The sequence below is a fragment of the Balaenoptera physalus genome (assembly GCF_965194825.1).
Source record: "Balaenoptera physalus genome assembly, chromosome: 14".
Classification (NCBI taxonomy): Eukaryota; Metazoa; Chordata; class Mammalia; order Artiodactyla; family Balaenopteridae; genus Balaenoptera; species Balaenoptera physalus.
The window spans coordinates 70476992-70504096 of NC_138893.1; the positions used below are offsets into that span (position 1 = coordinate 70476992).

General features: G+C 50.6%; 1 protein-coding gene across 6 annotated transcripts in view; it reads right to left on the minus strand.

Moving 5' to 3' along the window:
* Nucleotides 1–25777, minus strand: part of LOC309642574 (cardiac-enriched FHL2-interacting protein) — a 31200-nt gene extending 5423 nt beyond the window's left edge. The window contains exons 1-3 of one of the 6 annotated variants that reach the window (XM_082424261.1): nt 22913–25777; nt 20579–20701; nt 3953–4055 (exon numbers count right to left, since the gene is read on the minus strand). The gene's annotated coding sequence lies outside the window, so the exon portion shown is untranslated. Of the gene's footprint in view, nt 1–3952; nt 4056–4708; nt 5030–20578; nt 20906–22912 lie in introns of those variants that run through there. The other 5 variants (XM_082424262.1, XM_082424263.1, XM_082424264.1 and 2 more) reach the window with 5 other exon arrangements.
* Nucleotides 25778–27105: the final 1328 nt, after the last annotated feature.

Sequence of the window (27105 nt, forward strand, 5' to 3'; positions counted from 1 at the left end):
CCTGCCCTGAGGATATTAGACTTGCTAGTCCCGCTGTTACATGAGCCAGTTCCTTACAATAAATCTCCTCCCTCCGTGTATATATACATACATCCTATTGGTTCTGTTCCTCTGGAGAACCCTGACTAATACAGTGCCTAAAGTCCAGATGTGTCATTTTTGCAGAGTGAACTTCCCTGGCATTCCACGGGGTGTTCCTTCCTCACTGTCTCTCACGGGGCCTGGTTTATTTTCTTTGGGGTACTGAGCACAATCTAAAACTAAATGTACTTCTTTGTTGCTTATCCCCTTCTTAGGCTGTAAGGACCAGGAGCTCAGGAGCCACTAGGCTATCTGCTCGCTGACTGCCCTTGTCCCAGAGCCACCCCAAGAGGGCACAGTCCCCCAGGGCCTGCCTCACCAGGGATCCTTCACTCTCTGACTTGCCCTTGGGTGTGGCCAGTGGGAGGTGCTGGTGGGAGCTTGGATCAAGGGGGAGCCAGCCTTCCTGGCATTTCTGTCCCCCCACTTCCTGCTTCTGACCGTGGAGTGCGGTCCTGGCAACACCGCAGTCCTCTCCAACTACAGCCCCTCCCCTGGGCTCTGACTCTCACTGGGCCCAGCAGCACTGCTGCCCTTGCCCCCTGGGGCTGCCGGAAGAGTGGTTGTCACTTCCTCAGTGACTCCACATCCTGGGGTCTCCCTAATTCTGCCTACACCTCTGTGATAGTCCCTTCATTGCATTCTTTTCTTCTTTTTTTTTTAAATTGTGGTGAAATACACATGACATAAAATTTACTATCTTAACCATTTTAAGTGTACAGTTCAGTAGTATTGAGTGCATTCATCTTGCAAAACTGAACTCTGTATCCATTAAACAACAACTCCCCATTGTCTCCTCCCCAAGCCCCTAGAAATCACCATTCTACTTTCTGTCTCTATGAATTTGACTATTCTAGGTATCTCATATGAGGGGAATCAGTGTTTGTCTTTTTGTGACTGGTTTATTCACTTGGCATAATGTCCTCAAGGATCATCCACGCTGCAACATGTGTCAGAATTTCCTTCCTTTTTAAGGCTAAATAGTATTGCACTGTATGTATACACCATATTTTGTTTATTCATTCATCTGTCAATGGACACTTAGGCTGCTTCTACCCTTTGGCTATTGTGCATAATGCTGCTATGAACATGGGTGTCCAAATATCTGTTCAAGATCCTGCTTTCAATTCTTTTGGGCACATACCCAGAGGTGGAATTGATGGATCAGGTGGTAGTTCTATTTTTAATTTTTTGAGGAGTTGCCATATTGTTTTCCTCATTGTCTGTTGCATTTTACACACCTGCCAACCATGCACAGAATTCCAATTTCTGCTTTTTTTTTTGATAGTAGCCATCCTAATAGGTATGAGGTGGTTCATTGCATTCCCTTCTGGATTCTGTCTCAGGATGCTACTTCCTGCTGGGACCCTGATTACTACCACTGGGTACACACCTCCAAGGCCTAGAACAGGCCTGGCCAGGGCAGGGGACGAGCACATGACTACATGGAAAGTTAGATAAAATAGTAAGTATAGACCCTAGAGTGGGCTCAAGGTGGGGGCATTTGGCACAGTGAACATTCTAGCAGGGTGCTGTGAGTCCTCAGCTGACAGATGAAACACTGTCACACAGTGGCCCCATTCAGCCACATCAGCAGAGGAAACTGGCAAGCCCGCACGTTCCCCTGCTTGCCTGGCTGGCCTGAGCAGTAAGCTTAGGGGCCTGAACAAGACTGTAAGGGATGGAAGATGAAGATGTGCCACCAGGGTGGTAGGGCCTGCACGGCAGGGGTCCTGATGCTAACCTGGCTCCTCATAGAGGGTCGCCCACCAGGTGCCCCACAGGGCCTGATGCCGCTGTGCTAGCACTGCTGTGTTTTGGTCCTGGAGGCCAGCCTTCCTTGGGATTTTCTGTTTCCTGTCTCTTGACCACAGCACTCCGGTGGGTTTCTGATGCTGATTAATTGGGAGGCCGACTCATTTTTATGAATGAAAGGGCTGAGCTGGGGCTGCCAGAGAAAGCAGAGGACCCCACGTTCTAGTAAACTGGATGATCTGATGAGGCACCACTGACGGCCCTGGGAAAGCCTGTATTTACATACTCCTCAGCCCTGCCTTGAAAATCAGGCCACTTGCTCCCCAGAAAGCACAGTAGGTGCCTCTTAGAAGGCACCCGCACGGGGAGAGCATCAGCCCCGCCCCTGCACTTGACCAACCTCGCCCCTGCCCCACCCCCTTCCCTCTCTTCTACTTCCTCTCAAAAAACTGCAGAGGCTAAATGCTCATGGTCTCAGACTCCCACACAGCTAGTTCTGGCCACAGGGGTGGAAGCATTCCGACGTCTGGGAAAACTCTTGCCTTTCTGATCAAGGGAATGATCCCCATCGTCTCCATTCTCTTGGTGCCCTTTTTCTCACTTTAGTGCAGACATGGAGCCTGAAACTGTATTTGTTTGCTAGTGCTGTTGTAACAAAGTACCACAGACTGATGGCTCAAACTACAGAAATTCATTATCTTACAGTTCTGGAGGCTGGGGGGTCCCAGATCAAGGTGTGGGCAGGGTTGGTTCTTTCTGAGGGCAGAGGCAGACCCGTGAGGGACAGGTCTCTTCCAGGCCTCCCTCCTCGGCTTGCAGGTGGCTGCCTTCTTCCCATGTACCTTCATGTTGCCTTTCCTCTGTGTATCAGGACACTAGCCCTATTGGGTTAGAACTCACTCTAATGACCTTATCTTAACTACTTACATCTGCAATGACTCTGTTTCCAAATAAATCACATTCTGAGGTCATGAGGTGTTAGGACTTCAACATATGAATTTGGGGGGGATACAATTCAACTCATAACACTGAGGCATTCACTTTGCAACTCTGAGGGACAAACAATGACGACTCAAGACCAATTTGCTGAGGATGGCCTGGTGGACAGAAGGACATTCCTGAGGCCTTGTGACCCTGCTGGGCTGTGAGCCTGGGCCAGAATCACCCCCCGTCTGGAATCTGTGCTATTGGGCTGAATTGGGGGCCTTCCATGACTTTGGACATTTTAAGTCAAGTTTTCTGTTCTTGAGATCTTATGGATACAGTCAGGGAGTCTTCTGGTATCCCGAATGCTGGGGTTTTGACCTCGGCAATGACTGAACTCAGTAACACTGGGGTTTCTCTACTTCCACGTTAACATGGAAATAGTGTACTTAGACATCTAAATTAGAATCTTATAGTTAACACCCCCAGTCAATTAAATACCACCTACTATTAGCAGATATTTGTTATTTTTTAAACACTCCGCTTCCATCCGTTCCTTCGAGTAAGAACACTTGGTACCCTTTGGGGAATTTCCTCTCCCCTTGGCGTTCAGTCTTGGTGGGGCTGAAAGTCAAGGAGCCTGCAGAGACCTCTCAGAGCCAAGTGCAGACGTGAGACCCAGGCCAGACCACTGGACTGTTTCTCCTGGAGTGACACAAGGAGGGCGTCTGCTTTCCAGCAGCAGCAGGCACCCTGTTTGTCCTTTCCCAGCCTGGAGCTTCAGCCTTCACCTTGAGTCCACGAGGGTTCCCCTTTCCTCGTAATACGTATCCTTTTCTGCTTCACTTGTCCAGTTTTTGTTTTTGTTGCGTGTGACCAAAAAACCCAACCTGATCTTGGGCTCGTGTCATACTTCCAAACAGTAACAAAAGATGGTCACTGATATTTGGAGTATTCAGAAGATAACCACATTGCTTCTGCCTCAGGAAAAAGAGAGACCTCCCTCTTGCTAACTTCATTCAGATAATTTCTTCCATTCTGATTTGATTTACCTGGGTTCAGATGGGACGATATAAAGTTGGCTTCATCCCCCCACTCCCATCCCCTAGTCTCCTGCTACCCAATGGAACCTTCAGCAGGGTAGCCCAAACCGAAGGTTTTTCCAGAGGCCGACTATTGAGTTGATACATACCTGTTACAGGAGTGGGGGTAGTGGGTGCCTGCCTTCCTGGGTTTTAGGATCTGTAGTTTTAAAACTTCTTTTCATAATTACATTCGCTGTCATTGCTGCCCATCTAGAAAGAAGAAGAAAAATAATTTCATTAGAACCCTAAGGACAAAAAGCCAAGCACGAGTTCAGTACAAAAGCTATCTTTAAATGTCAGTAATACAATTGGCTTTCAAATTTTTTTTGGGGGGGATCTCATACTTGAACTCAACAAAATTCCAAACGCAGGCATTTTGGGGGAAACCAAGATAGATTTATATCCCTTCCAATATTCATTAATTTGTCTCTGGTCCAAGAAGTCTTTAGGGACCTGTTTTAAGTCTTTGGGATTTCTAATATGAATGGCCCAGTTGTGAATCATTTTTTGCTAGTCAAATTGGACCAAAGGCCCTTTTCCCATGTGAATTAATAATGCAGGTTTTGCAGCAAAGAGAACTAGAGTGGGCTGAACTTGAATCCACTCGGCAGGCAGTACTGTTCGATTTACTGTTGGCAGGAGGCTTGAACATCTATTTTGACAGCTAAAAGAACCAAAAAGCTGCCCAAGAGAATTTTAAGAGTGCTCAGAATGAAGTGTGAAGTAATTAAAATAAATCCACTATGCAAATTATAAATGCAGACCATTGGGGTTCCCAGAAGACTGTCCTCATCTTGTAACTCCTGGATATTAATCCAGTCCATGGTGGTTTATTAGTAATATTAATAATCATAGTAACTCACATTTGTGGAGTGCATTTCTTTGGAGATGCACAGAGGCACTTTGTGTTGCTCACTATCCGGTTAGCCCCGTCCCTGACCCTCGAGGCGGTCCTTTGTGTCCCCACCGCACGCTGGGTTCACCTTTTCCATAGCTCATGCCGTATTGCCACACATTATAACCCACGTGTCTTAGGAATTGCTGATTGCTTCATTCTCTCCTCAATTAGAAAGAAAATTCCATGAGTCCAGGAAGGGAGTCTTATTTGCCCTTGTGTACTGAACACACCAACACAGAAGCCGAATAAATGTTCGTGGCAATGCTCTGAACTGGGTGTCTTCGTCCTGAATTTTAATGGAGGGCAAAACAGGCACAGAAAAGAAGGAGCAAGAAAGACGGAGAAGTTCTACTGAGAAGGACCCCTGGTCTTGGGTTTTAAGACGATCTGGAAAATTCAGATTTGTGTCACTAACTAGAGAGCCCATTCTGCTGCCTGCAGCACCACTGGGGTACAATTGAGGGATGAGGATGAAATCAGTTCATGTCACACGTGGATGAGGCAGAGGTGCAGAAGGACATGGTGCATTTATTTTGTGGACATTTAGGGAGCCCATCACTCTGTGCTGGGGGTCACGGACTCACTGTCATGGCGGCTGAAACACGTTTTCCAGAGGCCAGCACAAAACCATCCTGCTCCCTGCTTTGGGCTGTTTGATGGAAGGCAACCCGAATTGCTGAAAAGTCTGGCTCATAAGAGCACTTTTCAGGTGAAAGGGTGCAGTTCCCCTCAGGTAACATGAGTGAGGAAGAATGGCATATTGTTAAATCGTGCTATAAAAAAGGTCTTGGAATCTGCCCTGATGAATATATAGAAATAAGAATGAATATTTATTCATGGCACGGTAAGATCCTATTTATGTCTATGGCCTTCAAAATCAGTTTGCTCTCTTAAATGCTTCCTGACTCCTCACCCCCATTATTTCCTTGACTCATTTACTCTGCCTTTAGTTTCCCCTCCCCCAGTGGATCGCCCAAGGGGTAACTTTGTTTCTCATCTGACTTAACTTCTAAGCTGCAATCAAGACCGTTGGCCGCTATCTTCCTGGGAAGCTCTCCCACCTTGATTTGTGGGACGCACACACTTTACATCTCCCTGCCTGGCCTAACGGTTCATCTCTTATCTTCCTCTCCTGGATGGTTGGATTTCCTCTGCGCCAGGCCCTGGGGCTTCTTCTCTTCTCCCTTGATAGTCTCGCTGGGCGATTTTACCCACACCCAGTGTCGCCATGAGCAGACACGCGCTGACGGCATGTCCAGGCCAGGCAGCTTGTCTGGGCTCCAGCCTCTGTTTCCATCTGCCCCCGGACAGCTCCACAAACCCACACATTTAACATGGAATCCGTGACCTTTCCACAAGCCAGTTCTTCCTCTGAGGATCCCAGAAATCTGAGTCACTTGTGACTGCTCCCTCTCCCTCCTCCATGCCTCCCCGAAACTGATCCCTTTCCACGTCCCACGAGTCTCATCTTTGAAAGGTCTCTTGCCCCCCCCTGCACATTGATCTTAATCTCCACGGCCACTGTGTGGCCCCAGCTGCTGTCATGTCTACCTCGGGCTACCGCAGGAGCCCATAGTCATTCTCTGCACTATACCCAGAAGCAGCTTTTAAAAACCAAATCTGTTCATGTCATCCTCTTGCTTAGAATCCCTCAATGGCTTTCCAGTTTGAAAGAATGACAATCAATCTCTCTTAACAAAGCCTCCCTTTTCATCCTCATCTTGGACTATTTTTCCCCACATGCTTGGCTTTCCAGCTACCCTGGCCTTTTATCAGCTTCTTCAATATGCCGTCTACCTTCTGCCTCAGGACTTTTGCACATATTTTCCCCTCTGCCTGGAGTTCTTTAATTCTACCTTTCTCCTGTTACCTGCTTAACTCCTATGTATACTTCAGAACCCATTTCACATGCCCCTTCAATAAGGCAGCTTCCTCAGGTTGTTTTAAATCTCTCTGCTATCTGTTTTTACAGCACACTATACTCCTCTCCTTTGAAGTACTTATTATAATTGTAATTAAGTATTTAACTGGGTGATTATTGTTGAATTCTTGTCTCTCCTGCCAGCCTGGGTGCTTCACTGTGGCAGGGTCCGTGTCTGTCTGGCTCTCCAGGCTATCTCCTCTTGTGGCATAGTGCACAGCACAAGAAATATCTGTTAAAAAATGAGCAAATGCCTCCACCTCTGTCATGATATTATTCACACTATTGACTGGCTTAGTGGGACTGTACTTAAAGTCAGTTATAATCCAGTAGTTCCAGAATTATCATAAATTTCAAATTAGTGAATTTGAATCCAGGTGGATTTAATTTCCTTTTTGATTCCTAGCCCTAAAACATATAAAATCTGCCTGTGGTGGGAGGTGGAAGCAGGCAGAGCAGTTATCCTTCGAGCCAGCTCACAGGATGGCAGCAGGTGTTCACTCACACCATGGCGTGTACCAGTTAAGTTAGGGTTGAGTTTCAGGGTGAATATAGGCTAGCATTTACATCAGGGAGAAATAAGTGACTTCATGACTTTGCCATTTTCCTGTTTGTCTCTCTAATGGCACTCAGTGTTCCAAGCTGGGGAATGGTTTTGAATCTCTCTGGAGGGCTAGCGTCCAGCAAATAATAGTTCTGTACATTAACTGGGGTGTTGGTTACAGCCACATTGCAAATGGCCATTAACTGATACGATACCTAAATTATAGGTGTCAGCAGGTGAAGTGCTGGTATCTGCCCTGTGTTGTACAGGCAACCCTGGAGGCTCAACAGCCCTCTGAGAACTGGTCTTTCAACACTCCATCCACAGATGCTGGATGCTGGGCACAGGTTCTGCAAAGCACCGGAGCGCACAAGGGGAAACAGGGTCCCCAACAGGAATGAATGGACAAGGTTTTCCAGTTCAGCCATCAGGGAGGGGCCAAAGGCTCTGGTGACACAACCATAGTGAAGACATGCTTGGGGAAAACTGGGGGCGTGTATGTGCCCCAGTAGCCAGAGGCTGGGAGAATTACCCTTGAGGATGTGTTTTGTCTTCTCCTCATTGCCAGGGTCATCTTTTTGATTCAGAATATGTCAAACAAACCAAATCTGAGTGAGCATCCCCATGAGTCAGCTTTTTGTCACCATGAGAAATGAAATAGCCTTTGCACGGTCATTACTAAATTCAGACTCTTCCAAAACGTTTTCTCACATGGTGCTTTTTTCCATGTCATCCTGCACAACGCTGTTGAATTATCATGGACTGGAATAGGCTGCTTTGTGCAGATTCAGTTTTTTCTCTCTCTTCTGATCCCTTGCGTATGGCTGTGCATGACCCTCAAGGCTCTCTCTCGGCGGGGAAGTTGGAAGTCTCCCCATACCCGCCTCCCGCCAGGCCTGCGGTGCCCTGGATGAGGGACCTGCAGGCCCAGGTGGGTCCTGGCTTGCCTCCTTGGAGTGGCAGTCCCTCTGCCTGGAATGTCTCTCTCTCTGTTCCCAGGTCACCAGCTTCTGCCCACTTCCTCCTCTGTTCTCCTATTCCTTATAGAGTTCTAAAAGAATCACTTGCGCTGCTTCATTCCACTTTATCTGCTATGAATCCAACTTTCCAAGAAGGCTTTGAGCTCCTTGGGGGTGAGGTCCCCAGCTTGGTTCGTCTCTGACTGACAGGATGCCTGGGGCATGGTGGCCACTTGTCAAAGCTTTCAGCTGCCATTGCTGGGTACGCTTCTTGGGCCACAAGGATGTGATGACAGAGGTTTGCCGCGAGTGTGTGGTGTGGGAATGCAGGACCAAAAGCTCTGCTGCCTCGCGTTCTCCTTGTCTTCCACGGGACTCCTGGCTGGCAGCCAGCCCAGGCCCGACAGGTCAAGCAACCCAACCTTTGCTGGCCTGCCCCAGGCTGTGACGACAGGAAGTGGCCAGGGGACCCTGATCCAGATTGCCACACACAGCTACTCATCTGAGCCCCGGGGCTGAGGAAGTGTGATGGGCTCACAGAACCAGAGACCTGACTAGTGCCCCAGGGAGGCCCCAGCTCCTTATTCCTCTATGCAGTTTTGCACTATCACCTTCAGTTCTGAGACAAGATAATGGAGCCTCAGAATGTTTCATGTCACACGGCTGCTGAGTGACGGAGCTGGGCTGGGGACCCCAGCCCGGGTGGTCCTGGAGTCAGGACACAGCAAGGGAGGTAGCAGTTGGTGGCCTGGCATGGCCGGGTTGCCAGATTGAGTAAATTAAAAAACAGGACATTTAGGGAAATGTGAGTTTCAGATAGAACAATGAACATTTTTTAGTATAAGTATGTCCCATATTTGGGCTATACTTTGTATTAGTCAAATTTCTCTATCAAATTAATCATCCCATACTTATACTAAAAATAGGTACTCACTGTTTATCTGAACTTCAAATTGTACTGGAAATCTTGTTTTTTATCTGGCAAGCTGAGGTCCTCACCAACTTTTAGGACCCAAAGTGGATCACAGTCAGAGGAAGCCAATCCAGCAAGTCAATCCTGGGATGACTCGTATCTGCACGTTACCCTGCGGTTCAAGACACACTCTGGGATCCATTATCTTGTTTGATTCTCATAACCCTTATGGGATGGGTTCAACAGGTCTCATTGTCACTATTTTCTAGGTGGAGAAAAAAAGGCACGGAGAGGTGCAGAATATTGCTCAGCGTCACACAGCATGTAGAAAAGAGAACTGGGGCTGGGATTCAGCTCGGGTTCACCACTTGACCACCCCACACTTTCTCCAGGATGAAACCCTCACCCCGCTGGTCCTTGGGCTCAGGCACAGAAGGGTGTGTCCTGGGCTCCTGGGCTGGGGTTCAAGGGAGAATTGACGATTGATGGAGAAAAGGAGGGTTTATCATTCTATTCACCTCCCAAGAATCTTCTCAGCTCAGCTTTTTCACGACAACCACAGGAGTAGAACGAACAATGCAACCGGGCAGCACAGGGTCCCTCCTGTCTGGGGAGGCTCAGGCGGCCGGTCCTTGCACAGCTGGGAGGGATGCTCTCCGGCTGCTAAGCAGGCCTTTCCTTTCTCCTCGCATCCCACAGGAAGCTGTTGAGATTTGCTTTGTTGCCGGGTTTGACCACTTGCCTGTAGTGTGGTTTTTGAGCTCTAGCTCTTTGGGTGGATTTAATTACCTTAATTGAATGGTGTTTTCACTTTTCAGTAAGGGCGAAGCAGGAAGCTGGTGGAGATGACAGGGGTTGGCTTTATCACACCCAGAAGGCCCTGACAAATTGGAACTGATTCTTTTCGCTCCTCTTTCTGGGTGGTTTTTTGAGACATTGACTTGGGGTTGCCTTGAGGAGTGGTTTGGTGCAGTGAAACCAAACACAGCCAGCTTGTTCCAGCCTGTGAACGCACACACGTTGGACGCACGGCTTCTGCCACCCACCCCACACCGGGCAGGTGCCTTGCTCTGGACGTGTGCCCTGCTGGTCCGTTGTGGGCCAAGCTCTCGACCTCTTTGTGCAATTTCCAACAGCCTTCCCGCTTGCTGTCTCAGAGGGAACGTCTTTGTCTACGTCCTACATTTTACGTGGCAAAATCAACGTCCTCAGTTGGAGACGCGCAGACTCGTGTCAAGTGTCCGGGGCCACTGCTGCATGTGGCTGTCCTCATTCACTCCTCGCTAACACTTACACATCATGGCTGGGAAACTGGAGCTACCTGGGCAGCTTGTCCCTTATAGAGTGCTGGAGGTGGGATCACACCTGCCTTTGGCTCCAGGACCCCACTGTGCGGCCCGTGATGATTCCTTCCCAGCTCTCTCCCAATGCGATGATTGCTCTGTCCTTGTAACTCCTTTGGACTTTTGGAAATCAGAAATTTCAGATTCATGTATATTCTAATAGAGGTAAACGTGGGCTCTCAGAAGCCACGCTTGAAGCTCTTTTATGCATCCATCCACTCAACAGCTGTTCACTACTATGTGCCACCCCGTTCTAGTGCTGGAGATACAGCCGAGGCAGGGCTGACCTGGGCCTTCTCCCTGTGGAGCTGGAATGAACTGGATGGCATTGCGCCACGCTCATATTGCCTTAGACAGGTTTCCATTGGGTAGTGCCTCTTATAAACGTAAAACGCACCTTTGATTTGTGCACAGGTCATCACACGTCTGGTTTGGCCATTTTGGCTCCACTGGTCTGGTTCTTGGCACTCCAGGGTGGGGGGTTCTGCTTGCATCCTGGCTTGGCCTCGCTTAAATGGCCCCAACCTACGGGCTAGACTGGGCAAGGCAAGGGTTCTCAGATGGACCCCGAGGCTTCCATGTGCTGGGAGAGGACAAGGCCGCCTTCATCCAACCCCAGGAACGTGGTTGGTTAGCACTGGGGGCCCCGGCAGCAGCGCTGGCTTGGCATGCATCTGAATCCCCCCTGAATCCCATCACATGTACAGGGGGCCTCAAAACCCTGCAGCATGTAGGAGTCCAGGACATCCCAGGGATGTGGCTGAAGAAATCAGCTTGCCTGGGCTTGCCAGGCTCACAGAGCTGGCTGTGAGCTATAGCTGCAGCTGCTGTTGGTGTTCTGCTGCCCTTGGGAGAGAGCTCGGGGACAGAGATGCTTTCTCTCTGGAGCTCAGCCCAGCCTGACTCCCACTTCCTGCCTGGGTCCCTGGTCCACTGTGTCTGGATGGGATGTTTCCTCAGGAGCCTCTGAGCATTGCCCAGATCTGGGGCTGTGTCTGGAATTAGAGGCCAGGGAGCCTGGCACAAGGAAGGTTGGGCCTGACCCAACCAGCGCTCCCCAGGACAGGAAGATGCCAGCACCTGGCATCACACACTCAGGGGGGGACCAAGTTGCGGGAGGAAAGCAGAGAAGCAAGGCATGGAGGCAACGAGAGGAGAGGGATGAAGAGATGGGCTGGGTTCCAGGACCCAGCAACCTGCTTCTTCTGGGTCCCGTTCCTGTTTCATAATTGTGTGACCAGGGGGACAGAACAATGTTTTGCTCTCTGGGGCCAAAGCCCTGCTTTGTAGCACTGACCGATTTCCATGGCTGATTTCTGTTATGACCCAGCGTCCGAAGCAGGGTTGGGACGAGGCATGCACATGAGCTCCTGTAGCCTCAGAATCCTGCAGGCTCCCATCGAATTTGCAGTTGCTTCTATAAGGATCCTTGGGCAAGGGTCTCACTCCACAAAAGCTAACAGCAGCATTGTTTCTGACCATTCCTGACGGCTGGGCATTGCTGAGAATCACTTCTTAAAGCTCCTGGTGGCCAGACAGGCTGGACTTGGTCAATGCCGTCTCTGGACGCTCCCTTCCACCGGAAGGAGCTGAGGCCCAACACTGCCCAACTTCTTAGCACTGCTTCACTGGGAGCTCTCTGCAGATGCTGGGGGACCAGCCTCAGGGACCAGATGCCCCCCTGGACAAGGGGCACTGGATCCTCTTGTGGGCTTAGAGGGGCCCCGATTTACTTTTATAAGAGCATCTGTGCTGCCATCAAAGGTAAAATAGGAGCAGAAGAGATCTGACCACAAACAACTCTGCCCTCGCCTCCCTCGTGCCTTCCTGGAGCTGGGGTGAGTACCGGCCACGCTCCACCGCCCAGGGAGGGTCATAGGGAAGTTGACGGAGAGGTAAAAGGCTGGGAAATGAGAAGGGGCCAAACTGGAAGAAATGGTTTCGATGCTCAGCCCTATGACCTTTCGGCCTCCTTGTTAGACACAACCCAAAGTCCACACCACTGCCAGGCCAGCGCAGGGCAGCTGCCAGAAGGGGGACATGCAGCTCTTTCAGAAACACAGGGGCCATTGAAATGATGAGTGCACTGGGATCTGGGCCAGGTCCCAGGGCTACTCTGCATTCATTGAGTACAACCTTGGCTAACTTACAGCAAGTCTGTGAGCCTCAGGTTTCTCATCCGTAAAATGGAGCTAAAGATCTGCCCCTGTGTATTAATGACAGGGCTTCTCAGCCTCGGCACCATTGACTTTGCCATGACCCCCAGGGCAAAATCACCCTTGGCTGAGAACTGCTTTACAGAAGCAAGGAGAAAGTCTCTGGAGCATCCTTTGTTTGTTCATTCACTCATTCATTCATCCCTTCCACCTTTCCCAGGAACATCCTGCCCTGGATTCTGGAAACAGTAGGAACTGACATAAGATAGGAATCAACCAGGCAGTTCTGGGCAGTAGAAAGAGCTGGAGACCTGGGTGAAGCCCTGTTCCAAGGCAGTGTCATTTTGGGCAAGTCACTTCACCTCTACCTATACCTGTGAAACTGGGACAATAAAAATCAACTCCAGCTCTGCCACCCCAACCACCTGGGGCTGCTCCCCATGCTGGAGCAGGCTGAGCAAAGGAATGGTCATGACACTGGTCCCCGAGGCAGCCACTGATTGAAAGTCTCCAGGTGCTTGGAGCTATTGGACTCACCAGGTCCTGGGTTCTCCCCCAGCCAGGGGGCCAGCCGCACCAGAAGGAGGCCCAGCGAGCCCAGTGAGCCCTGGCCATCCTGAGCCTGAATTTTACCCGCACGCAGGCCCCTGGGCAGCAAGGGAATTATGTGCACGCTCTTTCTCTACATATCTCACAGGAGCAGAGGTTCCACACTTGTTTTTCCCTCAACACACAGTAAGAAATACACCTACATCACAGCGTACGAGCTCAGAGACATATATTTATATAAAACAAGGAAAATTCACGAAGCAAAACTTACTCTGCTTAAATGTACCACTCTGATATTTTCATCTTATTCTGTTGTAGTCTTTCATTTTAAAAAAAACCATTTGCAATGTAGTGAGTGATTTCAGGACCCAATAATGAGTTGGAGTCGGCAGTGTGGTTTTTTTTTTTAACTGTCCTAGACCAGAATCTCCAGGCATTCTTGATCAGGCTCTGTTTGCTGCTGCCTTATTTTTAGTGATACTGGCTTCTCATCTGGATGGAGAAATGGAGACCCAAGGCCCAAACGCAGTGACTGGCAGGGTCTGACCAGATTCACGTTGTGGGGAAGGGAGGAGACCACCCGGGGTGGTGGGTCCATGGGCCAGGCCTTGCCTTTCTGCTTCAGTGCTGTGTCCCCAGTCCCTGTACAGTACCTGGGTCTAACAGAGGGCCATTCATTTGTTGAATGAAAGAGTAAAAGAAATCCCTTTTATGGAGCACCTGGCATAAGAGACACTTTATAGACTCCAGTATTATTGCTTCCTATTTTTTATTATGTAATCAGTACTCGAACAGCCTTGTGAGGTAGAAATCACTCTTGCTCATTACAGAGGAAGACCTCGAGTCCAGAGGTGTTTAATACTTGGCGATGTAGGGCTTGAACCTGAGGCTGCTGCAGAGGGAGAGGGTCCCTGCGACCTGCATTTAAAGAGGTGCCTCCAGGAGCTTCTGAAATGCCTGCTGCAGGCTGAGAACCTCTGCTCGGCACCACCCCACCCCTGGGCGCCCTGCAGGGCCCCTCACTCCTGGTTCTCACCCTCAGGGCTCCCCAGCACTCATTTTAAGACCCACGGCTACAGGGGGTCTTCTATTCCCTGCATCCCATTCCACCCGGGAGTCCACTTTTGATGGGCCAAGCCCTTGAAAGCCTGCCCTACCCCTCACTGATGGACACCTGACTCTCCATTTAAGAGCTGTGGAATCAGTAAGACTTCGGGCAAATCACGCAATCCATCTGAGCCTCAGTCTTGTTTTTGTAACCTGGGGCTGGTAGGAAGGCATATCCAGCAGCCTGGTCCTCGAGGAAGCCCCTATGGATTATGAAGTGGGTGTTGCAGGGACAATTGCAACCGATGGCCCAGACACTGCTTTGGAGAGCCTTGTCCGGAGAGGGCTTCAGAGGCTCCCAGAGGAAGAGGCACTTGGGTTTGCTGGGAGTGGGGTGTCCCTTAGTAACCATCCTTTCTCTAGCCCCTGGGAGGAGAGCCAGGCCATATGGGAAGGGGCATCCCTGCAAAGCAGCCCTGGGGTGTCCCAGGCTTGGGTCGATAGAGGAGGTTCCAGGGAGGGCTCCCAGAACCACGAGAAGGCAGAGGGGCTGCAGAGCTCCCTCGCCATCTACGGACCCCATTTCCCCACCTGTAAACTGGTACCACAGGGCTGGGTGGCAAAGGGGGAGAAGCAGAGCTGGAAGAGCCAGCACTGCTTACCCAGCTCCTGCTAACTGCCATGAACTTCACACGTGCGATCTCGCTCAATGGTCACAACCACTGGGCAAGTTAGACAGGGCCCGTGCCAAAGGAATCTGAGGTGGAGAAATTGAGGGGCAGAGAGGCTGAGGAACTTGCTCAAGGCCACACAGCCAGGGAGTGGCAGAGCTGGGATTCAGACCCAAATCTCTGTGCCAAACGGTTTTGCCCTCCTTGTGCCGCCAAAGTAGAGAGAATTATGGGGCGGGCGTTTCCCTCTGCCATGGTGTCCCCGCAGGGTAAGGAAGGGTGGAGACCTCTCTCCTAGCACCTTCTCTTCTATCTCCCACACCCTCCTCTTCCCACCAAGGAGCATTTGTTTTAGTAAAGCTAGAGAAGGCAACTGCTGGAAGTGGCCGTCCCGTGGGAGCATCCAGCAGGGCGCCCTCTTCCCTGTCCCTGGACTACCAGGAAGGCACGTGTATCTGGGCTGGAGGAGGACATCCCATGGAGCCACTGGGAATCTCTAACACCACCCCAACCCCGCATACACAGCAGAGCCCTGCTCTCTCTGGCTTTCTCCTCACTTCCTGCTGGAGGCTGGGACGTAGAAGGGAGATGGCTGGTTGGTAGATGACAGCTGCCCTTTCTCCAAACCATGTGGCAGCTGTGAGCCCAACTCTTCCAGGGAAGGAAAGAGAGAACTTCCCTGCTTTGGGGACACAGTCATGGAACTGACAAACATCCCTCCTTCTTCATGAATTCCTCATGGAGTGCTTACAGCAGAAAGAAAAAGAATTCAGACATGGCCATCCAGGCTATCCTTCTAAAAATTAAAACTGAAAAATGCTCTTTCAACAGGCCATGTTGTTGGAAACAATGGCTTCAACAATGAGTTGAAGTGGAAAAATTATCAGCTTCTTGGAGCATCTTCTACTGTGTTTGAGAACAGTAAGAAATCTTGTCTCCCCTTTCTTTCCTAAGTCAGTGGTCCTTGCTTCTCAGAATGCCTTGGAGGGCTTGTTAAACAGAGTTCTGGGCCTCACCCCAGAGATGTTCACTCAGGAAATCGGGGCTGGGCCACAGCATCTGGGGATACAGGTGCTGCTGGTCTTGGGGCCACACACTTGGAGCACCGCTGCCCTAGGTTTTGAGCAATTGGAGGTTGGACCCGTTTCCGGGAGGTTGTACTGACAAGTCATAGGCACTTGGGCCACTTGGGGCTCATAGTTGTCAACGACGGTGGTTTGGGCTGTGCCTGCCTGGCTCTAGGCCTGGCTCTGGGCAGGTGTGCATGTGTGGGGGGCAGAGATCAATCAGAAATGTGCCCTCTCCAAGGGACAGTCATCTGTGAGGGGAGAACGGGCAGAGGTCAGTGCGAGCTGCAGGGTCCAGGAGGCGGGAAGAGGGTGACCTCACCCGCAGGGCTTGCTTGAAGTCAGCTGGGAGGGAGTTTGCTGCCAGTCTGTGCACAGGCACCCAGCTGGCTCCAGCCTGGGCACCAAGCAGAGGGGGGTGGAAAGTTTAGGGTCAGACCATGCTCCCGTTTCCTAGCCCTGTGCAACCTGGGCAAGTTCCCTCACCTCTCTGAGCCTCCCTTCCCTCATCTGTAACTATCCCTACCTCTCTGGGTGGTTGTGAAGGGTAGAGGTAAAAAATATCAAGAGCCCAGAAGAGACACAGAGTAAGGACTCAATAAATGGAAGCTTCCACTGCTAGAGACCTTGAGTTTTTGAAACAGACCATGCTGGGAAGGAATTCCATATCTACCGCTGTGGTACTAACACCGGCCAACAGAATTGCAGAGTGAGCTCATGTATGTAAAGCATATAGTAGGTGCTCACTAAATGTCGCTTGCCTCATTTCTAATCCCCAGACGGGGGCGCTATAACATAGTGGGAAATGCCTGGACTGAAGCCAGACCTCCTTGGGCATCGTTCTTTGCTGTACCGGCTGTGAGCGGGCCCCCGGCAAATTACAAAACCTCTCTGTGCTTTGGCTTCCTCACCTGTAAAATGAGACTAAAGTAGTACCTGCCTCCTGGTGTCCTTGGGAGGACTCAGTGAATTCGTGTCTGTGAGGTGACTGACACCTAGCAACTGTCGACGTGTGGTTACCATCCCCACCATGCAACCTGCTCAAGCCAGGGCCAGGGCACGGGGTCCCAAGGACGACTGCCTCTCCCCAACACAAAAGAGAGAGAGAGAAGCGAGGCAGCGGCTGCCCAGAGCCCCTGAGGCTTCCCTGTCCTCGGAACCACCTTGTACCTTTGCCCTCTCTGTCTGGTTTCTGTGCCTGAGCAAACCGCTCAGTTCCCTCATTCTGAATGGGCATCAGCTGACCTTTAGCAGCCTCGGTGTTTGTATGGCGGGCATTCCCCTCGAAAACCATGCCTGCATCTCCTAGGCCATCACTGGAACTAATCTGGGGAAACCTTGCATGCTGGATGTGAGAATAAAACCAGAGATCTACGTAAGTGTTTTGTATACAGGAGTAACGCAGCCAGATTGCCGTGATGAACTTGGTGGGACACTGAGGGTGAGAAATGGCTCTGAACCCGTGGGTTTAGCCCAGTGGGTCTGAATTTTGACCCCTTGATCGCTGCAGCCTTTGGGGCTAACCTGCTTCAGAGAGGGGCAGACAGGGCCAGGGGAAGGGACGAGCTGGTGGTGCTACATGTGGCCAGGCTGCCCCAGGCCAGGGTAAGCCAAGGGGCAGCTCCAGCATGACTTGTCCATCGCAGGCAGGGCTCAGAGGCTTGAAACCAGCCTCTAGACTGGGCAGGGAGTAGGGAAAGCCCTGGGTTGCTCAAGCAAATCTCACTTTCCTCTCTCCCCTTGCCTTCCTTAAGCTTCAGGTGAAGGCTTTAAGATGGGACATGGCTGAGATGAAATCCCTCTCTTAGCTCAGCCTTGAAGTTCCTCAGCAGCTCAAGCCCACCTGGGAAGGGGTCACTCAGGGACAAAAGGGACCCACTGAGGCCAGGGAACAGCATCCAGAGTGCAGAGGCCCAAAGGAACCAAGGACTCCCACTGATACCGAAAGCCCTTTGCTGTGCAGTCTTCAGGGAGGGCCAAGCCTGGAGCCTCCAGGGAGGGCCAAGCAGAGCATGGAGGATATAGGGAAGGCCTTCTCCCCACTTTCATGGACTGTGGTCCAGAAGGGTCCCTTTCCCCTTCCTATGAGAAAGAGAGGTCTACCAAGTCCTGGGGAGAAAGCCATTCATGGTCCATTGACTCTTTGGCCCCTCTTGCACTCAGTTTCCCAAACACTCTGGCGTCCGCAGCTCGGACGGGAAAACGCTTCGCACCAAGCCTCCTTCTGCCTTCAGCCTAGGGACCTAGGCCAGCTGTGAACCCACTCTGTCTCAACCTTGACATCCGCTGTCACGTAGTACTCACACATGCAGCCCCCTCCAGGGAGTGTTCCAGAGTGGTAGCGATGACTTACGTTGGGGGGGGACACATCTCAGCAGTGCTCCACATGTTCCATTTTGGGGCCTTGATCCAAGGCTTTGAATGATCCCTTGTCCTCCCCCTCCCCCCGCACCCCCAGCTCAGGTCCTGCAACCCCTGGGATCAAGTAGAAACTAAGAGGTGTTTCGGGTTTTCCCAACTAATGAAATGAGACATAAGATTGAGTTATAGGGCTCTGGATTGGCTGGATCTGGTGAAATGTGATTTAAACCCTCATATGGAGATAAAACCAAGACCACTGCAGCCTGTTGGGAAATGTCAGCACTGGGTGTCTCCACAAGGCAGCCTTCTCTGAAAGCCCTTTTCGTCTCTCCAGTAATCCTGGGCAGATGGAGTGAAGGCCTGAAAGCCAAGGAGGACGATGGCCCAGGCCTGGCTCCACTGGCCAGCGGGTTTCAGTTACTGAGATTTCTGGCACAGGCTGGAGGAATAGGGCTTATTCTAGATGTGGAGCTTCCCCTTTCTGTAAGGGTCTCCGGGGCTTCCTTAGGGTCAGGAGCAAAAAGCAGAAAACACCAGGTCACTCGCTGGAGTCCCAGTGAAAAGACATCGGGGTGGACATACTCTTCCTAGGAGAACTCGGGGCCATCGGGCCTTCCCTACCTCCTCCGCACACCTCTGTCTCCTGGGTTCCCAGGGGATCCAAGTCCCTCTGTTTCCAGGACCCAGCATTCGGCTTTCCTCCCAGGGGGCACAGGTGCTCCCATCCCAACGAGCTTCTGGTCACCAGTGAGCAGGCACAAATTTTCTCCCCCTGAAGACCAAGGGGCAGACACATGCTGGACTTGGGTCACCCAGAGACGTCTATTTATAAAGCATTCCGATAAGCACAATCTGCCCTGCTCAGCCCAGGCCACACTCCACAGCAAAGCTAATCCTCCCAGGGGCAAACTGAACATTTCCTGTACCAGCTAGACTGGAAAAACAGGCCCAGCGAAGGGGCAGGGAGCTCCAGAGCCAGCCACGGGTCCTGAAGGGTCCAGCTCACAGGCTGCTGTTCAAGCTAGAACGTTCACTGCTGTTTGTGTGTGCACCAGATTGACCCATCTCAAGGAGTGTTCATGTACAACAGGGGTCAGCAAACATTTTCTGTAAAGGGCTGCATAGTAAATGTTTTGTTTTTGCCGGCCACACAGCCTGGACAGTTGTGTGAAAGCCGCGTAGACATTATGTAAATGAACGAGCGTGGCCGTGTGCCAATAAAACTTTATTTACAAAACCAGGAGCCCAGCCCACGGCCCTGGTTTACCTACCACTGTAGTAAAGGGAACGCAAATGCAGGAAAATCAGACTTCATTTAATGTGAACATTTGCTTAATCTACTCTCCAGGACTCCTATAATTTTGGGTTTTAAAAATATTACTTCAAATATTGTTTGTTATAATTGGGTTAGATATGTTCAAAGAAATGATCCATAAATTTAGGTTTTGGTTTTTTTTTTTGAAAAAAAATAACCTTTATTTTCTAGAGCAGTTTTAGCTTTGCAGCGAAATTGGGCAATTGAGTAAAAGTTACAGAGATTTCCCATATAGTCCCTGCCCCTGCCTCCCGAATGCATAGCCTCCTCCATTATCAATATCCATGGGGGTGTTATAAAGTCCTAAATAATAATTTTTTAAAGGCTATTTAGATTTCCACACATATTCAATATTGCTCTTCTCAATGATCAGTTCTCCTCCACGAGGAAAAGAAGATATGATTTTAGATTTGGCTAAGCCCACCCTGCAGGAGTCTGGTTGGGGACCCCCGGGATGTGGGAGAACACACAGTCTGTGGGCGGGTTCCCTGTTGAGGCCACACATGCTCTCAGAGTTCACGGGCCAGAATGTCCTGATGGCCAATTGTCCTCTTTGTTACAGCTGGTAGGACCCTGCCTGGCGCAGCATTTGGGGGACACAAGAGAGCCAGTCTCCTGCCATAGAACAGAACCTGTGGGGTTGCCCCCATTTGACAACACAGTGCCCTGGGCACACCCAAGGCTTGTACCCGCTCAGCCATGTGGGAGCAGAGCGCCCTGACAGATGCACGGAAGGACAAAGTCACACACGTCTATACCATGTACCCTGTTCCCGCATAGTCCACACGGCAATCCAGCACCACGGCACACCCAGCACTGAAGAAGCTCAGCCCCCGACATGCCCCTGGCCACTCACACCGCCCTGCACAGCACCCTGGCACAGAGCAACATCCCAACCCCGCCGGTGCAAGAGTGCACATCCCTCTGGGCCGGCCGGAGTTTGAGCCTCCCAGCCTGCACGAGGGACCCAGACAAGTGTCCGACCCTACCTTCCGCTCTCCGCTAGTCCCGGCGGCTTGCTCTTCAGGCCTCCCAGGAACCGGACAGAACCCTAACTCTTCCAGCAGCCCGGCTCTGCCCAGCAGCCAAAACTTCTTCCCTTGTCAGCCAGACTGCCCAAAGATAGAGGGGAACGGACTCAAGACCCAGACCTCTTATTGTTCACAAACCTGCCCACCTGAGGAAAATCAGTGACCAGAAGCTGGCCAGACACTGGAAGTTCGGGAAGCGCACCTAAATAGAGACCCAGCCGGGGGAAACCAAATGGTGTTCTTGGTGGGGAAGAGGCAAACAGTCCCCACTGCAACACCCGCGTGGTGTCAAGTAACAGTCAGATTAAACAAACAGCCTCAGCAGCTATTTTTACATCCAGATCGGCCACCGGGTAATAGATAACTTGGGGAGTGAGAAATTGCTTGCCTCTTAACCGGACCCTAACCACGATTCCAACTTCAATCCAGAATGCTTTTTAAAACTATTCCAGCACTGAGATTCAAATAAAAATATCCCGAGGTGCAAAGGAAAACATTTGTTTAGGGAAACATTAAAAACACGATATTGTGTGCCTTGGAGCCAGCGCCTGGAGGCCTGCTGATGCCCCGGGGCAGAAATAGCCCGTTTCATCATCGGCTCAGAGGACCGCAGCCTGCATTCCTCGAGTAAGGAGCCGTACTGGGCTGTGCTTTTGGAGCAAAATAACACGCCCAGCTGCAGGCTGGGGGAAGGCCAGCCTGGGGTTTCAGGGTGACGGCTGCAGAAGGATATGAAATAATCAGAGAAGAGGCAGCCACTTGATGAGCCTGTCCATGGCAGGTCTGGTTGTTTGCAAGGTCCAAGTGCCAGTGGATCGACCCCTTTCTGCCAGATTAGAGCTCCCCTCTCCATCTCTGGGAGGGGCTGGTCCCTCCACAGCTCCAAGGTGGGCTTACATCGGCCTTCCCAATGGCCACTTCCTGTCTTGGCCTGGGGTCACCTGCTCCCCAAACTGCCTGCAGACCCCCAGACATTTGCCAACCCCTTTGCCTTTGCTTATGCCGGGCCAGCTCCTGGGTGCCCTCTTTACCCTCTCCAAGTTGACCCTGGAAGAGTCCGCTCACTACCAGGAGCACAAGAGTTTTAATGCAGGAGGTTTTTTTTCCTTTCTTTTCAAGATCCTTTCTCATGCTCCCCTGCCCCATGGCCTGGGAAGGCAGAGGTGCCCAGTCCCAGACAGGTGCTCTACTCTTTGAGATGCCCAAAGCCCTTGGAAGTCTGTATCGTACTGTACCTCCGTACCTATTTGTGGACTGCTCTGCCTACCCCCAGGGGCTCCTCACAGCCAACAACCTCAGTTCTAGCCCCAACGCAAGGCCTGGCACCACCTCCAGCCTTGAACCCACCAGTGGCCAGGGTCCCAGGGAGCTGGGTCTATGCACTTCAGTTCAAACAAGTTAGAAAGAACAGCTCCTTGTTGCCCTGTAGATGGAGGGTTCAGACCCCCAACCAGCAAGACCATCCCGCCCCTCCTCCTCCTGGAAGCCTCAAAAATTACCTTTTGCCCTAAGAACTTAGGACCTGGCTGTGGGGACACCTGCTCACTGATCAGCACTCAGAGGTGGTTTGAGGGAGACCCAAAGTGAACCCCTTGATTCTACCCACCCCACCTACCTCCCCTGCTTGTCAAAATCAACACTAGCCAAACTGGTAGATCAATCTGAGACATGAGCCAGCATTAAACAAAACAAAACAAAACAAAAACAAAACAGGATTTGGAGCCCTGGCCCCTTGTATTTCCTAGCTATTTGACACCAGCCAACTCACTTAACCTCTCTGTGCCTCAGTTTACTCGTCTCTAAGATGGACAGATTGCCTGTGTTCTGTGGGGTTGAAGATCAAATGAGCTCATGTACACGGATATGCTTCTATATTGCAAAGCTTCTCAAATGGTAGTTATTTACTTGTTATTTTTTTCATGATTTTTGCCACATCTTCAACCATCTGTACTATTTTTAACTTATCTTTCTATAAGAGAATTTAAATTGACCTACTTTTTTAAAAAACAGAGCTTTTTGGTCAACAGCAATACCTGAGAAATCATGGATTTGATGCTCTAATTCTTTTTCCGATTACATGTTGAAATAAATTTATAGCCAGTTCATATGTTATCTGCTTTGACCCAAGTCATTTTGTTCCAGATTTTAGGAATAGTTGCATTACTAAGTCCCATTTTATGCAGGAGTTTGCTTTGGGGCGCAGGTAACCTGAGCTGAAATGATTCAGCAGGGCCCCTGATTTTCCTCACTTCCTTTCCTCCCGCTCCTCACAACATTTCTTCCCCAGCTTACTTTTAATTCTTCACAGGTGATGAACATGACCTCATGTCTGGCTTAGGATCCTAGAAGCGGTGAGCTTTGCTGTGTGTCAGGCGCTGATGGTGTTTGCTTCAAGTGACTGATTGAGAAAAGAAAACCATAAGGATGGTCCAGAGAACATTCAGGGGGCAGGGCTGTGGCTGGCAGCTTTGTCAACGACGTCAGCAGGAGGGGTCGGGAGAGAACAATAAAACACAGTTGACCTGGCAAGAGGCTGTCCTGGGAGCAGGAGCCCTCAGAGCTTGGTCCATGACTATCCAGCTAGCCTGACCACAGCTGACCGCGGCAGAATCTGATTTCTCCCAGAATATGCCTCCACCCGCCCCGTGCCACGGACACCACGTGTGGCTCGCTCCTGGCGGGGCACTGGCATGGACCACCCCAGGCACAAAACACAGCCAGCGAACTCAGCCCAAGCTCCACCAGGAGCTCAGGGTCTGCATGAGCCAGAGCTGGCATCTTTCCGGGGGGATGGGCCCAGGCAAAGTGACCACTCTCTTCCAGTCCAGGAGCTGTGAGCTGCATGGAAAGAATGTGAATGAAGACACAATTCTAAATGTAGAATCACGAACGCTATGTGAGCCGGCTCCCTCACCATCCAGAAAAACAAGACCCGCTTGTACATTCTGCAAGAGCATAAATAAAGCTGTCCTCAGGCGGCGTGCTACAGTGTCCACCGCCCCCCCCCCTTGCAGTGACTTCACTGGCTCTGACTCTCCGCCAAACCTCTGGAGCATCGTGAGAGCTGCCCAGCTGCCTGATGGCATGGGTGAAAATGGCCTCGCTCTTGCTTGGACATGCGTGATGCTGGCTAATTTAATTCTGTGACAGATCTGCTCTGTTCTGCATCTGTACTAATTAGAAACATTCAAAAGCTGGTAAGGAGGGCAATGTAGAATGGGTCCTTCAGGCCAATTCCTGGTGCTGGTGTTTGAAGTTCACATCCCTGCAAATAACATGAGGCAACTCCCCTGATTCTTCCACGCTTGAGACGTGGTTTTGTCGAGCTGCTTGTCAGAGGTCTCTTCGCCACTGCTCGGCCTTCTTTAGGAGTTGTTTCCATAAACGTCTTCAGGAGGTTGGTGCATTTCCCAGGCTTAATAATAATAATAACAACAAAATAGTCATGCCGGTAAACACATATAAAACCTTTACTCTGTGCCCTACTCTGTTCTGAGCCCTTACGTAAATTAACCTACACACTGTACACTCTGTCTTAGGGGCCAGTACCATTTTGCTCTATCCCCATGAATTGCTCCCCGTCGGGGAGCTAGGGAAAGATAAGATAGGGGCAACCGATATTTCCTGAGCACCCATTATGTTGCTGTCTGATTTCTTTTCTCACTATACGTGATGACTGTTCACGCCCCCTCTTTCCAGATGAGAAAACGGAGGCTTGCAGAGGTTCTGGATGTCATGCAGCTCATGTTGGCACTGAGGATACAGATGAGGGTTTGTTCTCCAGCCTGTCTGGACTATACGTCTCTGTTTCACCCTCCCTAACGAAACACTCTCCCAGACTAAGTCCAGGGAACATGGCCTCCTTCCATCCACCTGTTCTCCTGTGTCTCTCTGGGGAGAGAGTAAAGTCTGGCCAGGGCACCTCTTTAGCTACTGCTTTGTTATGGGAACTGAGGAGATTCTGTACCTGTCAGCACAGTGAAAGGTTGTCCTCAGGGCTGATGGCAGAATGGGGTGTCACTGCAGGAGGACACTTCTCACCTGCTGAGGGGCCTGATTAATGGGACCCCGCCTTCACATGGATCCCCTTACCAGGAGCTCTGAGCTAGTGCCTTTGTGAAGGGCTGTGCATGCTAATGCACATCCGGTGCCTAGCTCAGAGGGGCTGGATTTATTTGGGGGCCCCTGTTTGCAACTCGCAGCTAGGAAACAGCCCACCGGCCCAGGTCACTGAGGCCCCTTCCTTAGGGCTGCTGCTCACCCCATCCGACCCACCTGGTGCCAGATTGGTGGCTGTCAAAGTCAGCTGAGGGCTACCCAGTCTGGAGGCTCTCCTTGAAGCCTTTCCTTCAGGACTCTTGGCTTAGGACTTTATAATGACAGATTTAAATGAAAGAAACAGAACCTGTGCTGGGAAATGAAGTAAATCCACCTTATTAAAATACTCCCAAACACCAACAAAATCACGGTGACCAGCTGGGACGATGGCCACCAGTACATCTGGAGTGTCCGTGAGTCATCTGTCCCCACGGAGGGATCTGGAAATGAGTCAGGAGGGGCTGGGGGAGGTGTGCTCTACTCCCTGCAGCACGGGCCAGGAAACTTTTTCTGTAAAAGGCCAGAGAGTACATGTTTTTCGCTTCGTGGGTCAGATTGTCTTTGTCAGGACCGCTCCACTCAGCTGTGAAAAGCAGTCAGAGATGTTCTGTAGATGAAGAGGTGGGGCTGCGTTCCAATCAAACCTTATTTATGGACACAGAGATTTGAATTTCGTATCATTTTCACATATCACAAAATGTTCTGGTTTTGATTCTCCCCCACCCCCAATTATTTAAATATGTAAAGACCATTCTTAGCTCACATGGCTGTACAAAGTCAGGGGCGGGATGGATTTGGCTCAGGGGTCGTCGTGTGCAGACTCCTGAGCCACTCCTTCCATTTCCATCACCACCAACGTGTCGCTAATGAGCGCTGGAAACCTAGCTGGTCTGAACTGAGACATGTTGTAAGTGTAAAATACACGCTGGATTTCAAAGACTTAGTACAAAAAAAAAGAATATAAAATATCTTCTTAGTAATATTCTGTATTGAGTATTGTATTGAATCTGTGTTGAAATGGTAACACAATGAATATTTCGGCTTTAATAAAATATACTGTTAAGATCGTTTTCACAAGTTTCTTGTTACTTTTTTCATGTGGCTACTGGCAAATTTTAAATGACACATGTATTTCTCTAGGACAGTGCTGGGCTAGCTCTTCTCCTGGTCACGGGCCCTCTCCCTCACTGCCATGAGGCCTCAGTGTCCCGTGAGGGCGGTCTGTTCCTGGGGTCAGGGCTGATGTGCTCATGGTGGAAATGTCTCAGCTTCTCCATCATCAACTGCTCTGAGTTCAGACAGGAACTTTGTATTCTTAGATCACTAGTATTATTGCTCGTACTTGCTTCCACTATTATCTGTAAAATACTGGCTCTGAAGAAATTAAACCTTCTGCTAATGAAGAAGAAAATGGTGTTAGCTGCTCTTTTTCAAGCACCCACTGGATGCTGGGCTAGCTGTCTTGTACACTCTGTGTATTTTGATCCCTACAACCATCCCGGGAGGAAGCCATGCCCATCTCTATTTCCAGATGCAGAACAAGGTCAAAGAGGTGAAATCCCTGCCCAAAATTACGTAACTGGTTGCAGAGCTGGTCTCAAAGTCCGGTGTCCCAGTCTCCCCAGACTGCGTTTTTTCTTCCCCTGGTGCCATAATCATTAAAATGCCATGGAAACAGGGCCTTCCTGGAAGAACTGCTTCTCCCTACGGTGCAGAGAGGTAACGGAGGGATCGCGCGGAGCAGCCTGGCTCTGGGGGAGGAGGATCTTGAGGCAGGGCTGGAGTACAAAGCCCACTCAAGTGAGCCCTCTTGCTGTTCTGCACACCCAGCCATTGCCTGCTCCCTTCCCCCCAGCAGCACCTGGAGAAGAAGGCTCTCGTTTGTCCTGCCTTCGCTTCTGGCACAGGGGTAGTGTGACTGTTTTGACCTCAGAAAAGGAACAAGGTAAGAATCACTACTTACACTGGCTCCAGCCACACTTGCCTCCTTGCTCCTCTTCATGCATGCAGTTCTGTCCTGCCCCAGGGCCTTTGCAGCTGCTGACCCTGTGTTTGGAGCACTCTGCCCCTATCTTTACACGCTGCTTCCTTCTCCCCATTCAAATGGCAGCTCAGGGGTCACTTCCTCAGAGAGAGCTGACCATCCCATCTAAAGACCCTCAGCCTCTGTCATGCCACCTTGTTTATATCCTTCATGGCACTGATCATTAACAGACACCATCTCAGTTCTTTGGTCCTGGGTTTACGCTCTGTCTACATCTTCCCCAGAATGCAAGCTCCAATAAGACTTTCAAACTTTATCTTCCTTGTTCTCCTCTGCACCCACTATGTGCTAGTGAATGAAGGGGGTAACTCTGGAGGTTAGGCTCCTTACTGCCTCACCCCTC